The sequence below is a fragment of the Taudactylus pleione genome, unplaced genomic scaffold (assembly GCF_031769625.1).
Source record: "Taudactylus pleione unplaced genomic scaffold, aTauple2 ptg000053l, whole genome shotgun sequence".
Classification (NCBI taxonomy): Eukaryota; Metazoa; Chordata; class Amphibia; order Anura; family Myobatrachidae; genus Taudactylus; species Taudactylus pleione.
In genome coordinates, this window is record NW_028284455.1 from 15447575 (window position 1) to 15453574 (window position 6000).

A 6000-nucleotide genomic window follows, 5' to 3' on the forward strand; every position below is an offset into this window, starting at 1 on the left:
GCACAGGCAAAATAAAAGGTCTTTCTGTCAACTAACACAGGGTGCATTTTCTGAATTAACTTACTGAAGTACAATGTATGAAATGTGAAAGGAAAGAAAAATAATACTGCAGATTGCACTCTTGTTTAGGTAAATCCGCTATCTTAAAACATATATTTTAATTAAAATCAAATAAAAACCTAAATTACCTCATATGCCACTAAGAGATAGTGGGAAAATAATGTGAGTAAATACTACTTGTGAAAACACCCAAAGGGTATATTGCATCATGTAAATAGGTACTATACTCAGGAAATACAGCAAATGGTGCTTGTCACAGATTCTCCAAGAAATGGTATATACAGTATATACATGACCTGTTAACAAACTCTGCAGAAAAAATAACTAACTGTAGGTTCAAATGGTGTAACATCATTTAGGATGTCAATATATTCAAAGCAAATATAGAAAATGTATTCCCAACTAAAAAGTCACATGAAATAATGTAGTTTCTCCAAGAGATGATACATATACATTGCCTGTTAAGAAACTGCAGGCAAAATGACCTAACAATAAATGTAAAAAGTAGTGTAACACTACAGAGGATGTCAATATATCCAAAGCAAATACAGATTACAGTATTGAACAACAATTGACACATCACATAAAATAATGCTGAAAGCATATGATAACTGATTGTCAACCATGGGATTGATTGTAAGTAGATAAATACAAAGGCGAATATTTCTTTAACAATATTATATAGTATAGACATAAATAGTCAAATTTTCACATCTAATTATTGATGGAAAATATCATATCCAGGATTAATAGTATACAGAATCCAATAACAAAAAATATACTCTAATATAATATACTAAGTATACCCTAGTCGGAAAATATCCAATATTCAGGTATATAAAGAATTTGCTTTTAGTAATTTGCCAAGCAGTTAATGACTAATGAGAGTACCAACATATACTCCCCCGTTGAATGTAGTTAAATTTTCTATCAACTGTTAGCCTTTGGGATGAATGCTCTATGGTGTGGAAATATCACACCTGGCTAATAAGAGTATACAAAAAAGAAGAAAAAGGGGAGGGAAGGGGGAATAAGAAAGAAAAAAAAGGTTAGGGTGATGGAAAACAAAGGATGGGTGGGAAAAAATTATAAAGAAAAAACAGGTATACATCCCTGAAAAATGCAGTAGAATAAATTAATGTGTATAAATTACAGTGAAAGTATTTATGATGCTGAATAGTAGCTCTCCAAATCATATTGACAGTCTAAATGGCAATGGTAAATGTTGGTATGAGACCAGTTAGTCATGTGACCACAAAGTATAAGAAAGTAAAATAAAACTCTATTAAATAGAGAAACAGTCTCCATTATCCTAATGTAAGTAATCAATATGTCATGTGACCACTGTGATCACTGACCAGAGGAGGTCATGAGAGTAGTGTAGCCTGGAGGAAAACCCTATCTTCCTCCATATAATATGAATGGTAGTCATGGAAACAGTTTTTACCATTGGGACTATGACCATTAGTAAACATGAATTCAGTAGTGATACTAATCCAAAATGCTCATAAATTGATTAAAAACAAGGAGAAAAACCACATATTCCTCCAAATATTAAATATGGTTATCTTCGAGATGATTTAAATCAATAGGATTAAGTGTCTATGTGAGCATCAAATACATAATCATAAGATGGATATTGAAAGATGGTCACCCACAAGTCTCATAGAGTGGAATACTGTTTGTAAAAAAAATTATGCCTAATGTAAGCAATAGGGGCCAGGCAGCCAAACTAATAAGGATTCAAGGAGTAGATGACTGTAATGAATGTATAAATAATAATAATAATAATATAAAATAAATATATATAAAATTGATGTCCCATCAACTTAAGAGTTGATTAGGCACACACACACATCTCAAACAGTGAAAAATGAAGTTTCTAAGCATAGTAGGTCCTAAGGTGCAGTGGAACCTAATTATAAAGTATGCAAAATAACATTGCAGAGTGCTAACTTGGATAATGTAAAGTCAAAGGCTCATTCGAATATAAACTGTGTGTAGTGGTAGAAAGAAAAATTGCACAAAATAAAATTTACATTTACAAATGTACACCTGTAGAGTTAATAAATGTAAATTATATATAAATTGAGCTATATGAAATGCAAGATGTGGGTAGTGTAAAATATTATAAGTGAAATAAGAGAATATATTTTGTATTGCTTAATATAGTGGGTAGTGCAAAAAATATATATTCATAAAGGTGCAATAGAAAAGCAGTGGGGAGTGTATAATTGAAAAAACAGAAACGTGTATGAAAGAGTACATACTGTATAAAAGAAATGGAAGATTGAGTGAATAAAATTAAACTATAAAAAGAAACTAAAATTATTTAATAAGAGAAAATAACTTTATAAAAGCTACAATATTTATTTATTCCTTAAATCCCTTGAGTGTGAGTGAACCTATTCTGAATTTTTTTTCACTTTCCTGCCTGAGTAGTTTTTTTTTTAGCTAAGTTACCTCCTATTTTCTGCATTCTGACCCATTCCAAACCATAATCTTTAAGTTTGTTATTGTTTCCTTTGTGTTTATTATAAAGTGTCTGTCAACTAAGTAATCTTCTTCATTATGGCAAGATTCTCTTCTTTAGAGTTCTTGAAGTCATAGTGACATAACTTGGACAGTATTCACATTCAAGGCAATAAATACCCCTAAGGAATTACATTTGATAAAATCCTTTATGGGTATGCGTTTGCCAAGTTTGACTGTGACTTCTTTGGTTTTAACCATATTATGTTTACATGCCTTGCATGAACCACTTGGTTGTTTGATCAGATTTGGATGAAAGCGACTGTTCACCAACAATTCTCTCAAATTCTTAGCTCTGCACCAACTCATAGATGCTTTCTCATCAAGATGTTCATTAATAATATATGCCAGTGTTTTTGTGAAATATTTTTGAAAAGTTGCCTTCATAACAAAAAAATTTCCCACAATGTAAATTTTGTCATGTTGGGTGGGTTTCTTATTTTTGAGGAAAATGGGTATATTCCTATTGGTTGTAGCAGCAATAAATCTGGCTTTCTTTATACTTCTATTACTATATCCCCTTTCAGAAAGTCTACTAACATGCTCTATAGTTTTGGTTTTGAAATTGTCATCATCCAAACAGTACCCAAGGTGTAGGAATTTCCCTTTAGCTATGTTTCTAATAATGTGTGTGGGGGGGGGAGTTTGAGCTGCAAGAGACTGTTAGTAGCCATGCTTTTTTAATAGATTGATTGTTCATTTTGCTTCTGTTCCCCTATACATTTTTAGGTTTAGAAATGTGATAGTCTTCTTATCAATCTCAAATGTCAGTTTCATGTTTAGGTCATTGGAGTTCAGAATTTTCAGAAGATCAAGTAATTTTTGCATACTGGCTCTCTAATTCAGCAGTATGTTATCTATATAACTGTGACAAATTTCAATGTGTTTGGTTAGTTCCTCATTAGCTTCACAAAGCATAATTCTCTGTTCCCATATACTTAATAATATATTAGCGTAAGTGGGTAAACAGGCAGCCCCCATGACTGTGCCACGTATTTGTAAGAAGAAGAAGAATTTTTAGAGAGGACAAATTCAAGCAAATTAATACAAAAATCATGGAAGGCTTCTCTGCCTTTCATACCAATAAATTATTGTACAGCTTTAATACCATCTTTATGGATGTTGCTACTATACTGTATATATTGACTCCAAGACAAGATAATAAGTAATACTCTCCTGGCTTGAGATCAATCATCTAACAAAGAACACAGAATGTGTCTTGCAGAAAGGATGGTAGGGTATTAACATAAGTGCCTAAGAATATGCTGGTCAGTGTAATAGGATTTTTGACTGCAAGGAAGTTGTGTTTCTGCTTAGAGAAAATTTGTTAACCTTGATGGACTTTTTTACATCAAGAACCCTCTTTCTAGACTAGAGGGACTTAATTAAAATATTAATAGATATAGCTAACACTTGCCTAATTTTTAAGTTAATTGTGTTTTGGGATAATGTTAGCATAGAACATGATAGCTGTATTCTATATGTATTTTTCATATTGAGTTATAGAGTAAATATAGTATGTATTACACAGTCCTCCTTTTTTATTATAAATATTTTTTTTCAATATAAGGTGTGGTCTATTCCCTGTTTTCCTTACTGTTTTGGTACTCTTTAGGTGACCAATTTTCGACAAGTGATTTATTTTGTGAAAGCAAATATCCCTGGTGAGATTATATAGAGTTAGGTAAATTAGGATAGATGTTGCATGATCATAGCCTTTATCGAGGCTTTTGCAATGGTCATTATATACACTAATTACATTAAGGGCCGTATTCAATTAGCGGCAAAAAGCCGTTTTCTGCTAAAAAGTTTTGCCGATTATGTCATTTCGCCAGTGTAAACTTATCCCCATATTCAATTGTTGCGACTTTTCACCAGTGCGAAAACGCAATCCAATGTACCCAGCGGAAAAGTTTTGCCTATGAATAGCTGTCAGAAAAAAATTGCAGAATTGTGGTTTTGGGGTGCAAAGGTGGGGGAGTCACCCTGCACTCTTAGGACAGGTCCCCAAAGGTAAACTGCATAAAAAAATTCTTAAAAAAATAAAGAACACCCCAAAAAATGACTTTGAAAAAGGGGGCAAAAAAGTACAAAGTTGGGGTACAAACTTAAAAACTAGCGAAATAGACTTTGGGGGTGTCTGCAAGTATGGGGAGGTGTTTTTTTGATTGCAAGGGCTTGCTGAAGGTGCTTTTTTAATGCTTAAGACCTCACTTTTGCAATTTTTAACCATGATTGCACCCATTTTCATGTACTCCAAATTTGCTGTGACTAGTTATTTCCACCAAAAAAAACAGCTAGATGCTATTCTTCACCACTTGTGCAAAGAGGCGAATTAGCAGCAAATGAGAGCATTTAAGTACACTAATTAGCTTCAGCAGGGCTAATCAGGGGCATCTACCATGATCCCCAATGTTAGTGCATCTTTCGGGGAGTGTCAGGCTGATTTCTCCAAAACTGACAGCACTTTTCGTCTGTTTGCATTTCCCGTTTTCACGTCTTTGGAATTGAATACGGTGAAAAGTGGGGACGCACACAATACATTTTTGCATGGAAAACCAGCGATGTAGGCGAAATGTCCGGCATGCGAAAAGTACGGGACATTTTCGCGTTTAATTGAATATGCCCCTTAGTCTGAGTTCAGCTTATAAGTCTGAATCTTTTCAGGATCATATATATTTTCTACCTCATTGTTCAAATTCATCACTATAGGTATAATCTATCTTACTTATGTAACACACAAATGTTTCTGAAACAAACCAATGTACAGTACTGTATGAACTATTATAAATTGTTGCTAATTTAATAACTGACAACCTAATAGAAACATTTTTGATGCACATTTTAACATTATTTAATTGTTTTGAGACTGGTTGGGTTACTATTATATATAGTGGTACAATGCAATTGTGCCATTGCTGCTGATAAAGCTAAAAGTGTATGCATTTTTATCTTTCATATATATATATATATATATATATATATATATTTATATATTTTTTTTTAATTTTTCTTTTTACGTATTTTTTACTTAATATTTTTTTTACTTTTATTTTTACTCATTTTATTTAGAATCAAATATATTATCTGATTATTGGTCTCATTGAATACACACTAATTAACTAACTGACAACTGTGGGAGCTTGTTAAAACTATTTCAGTTTACATTCCCAGTCACCTTTGACAACGTCAAAGGACCATTGTGAAGAAATGCATTAGAAAGGACTTTTGATTCATATCTCCAGTTGGTGTGCTGTTCATTGATCTATCAACCAGCTTCTTATCCACCTGTTTGCCAGTTGTTGGACCATGTACTGTGCTGATCGCTGTTCTGCCAGCTGGTCATTCATTCATCTATTTTCCATTGGATCTTACAATTTCACTTACTATTTGCTTCACACAGCTTAA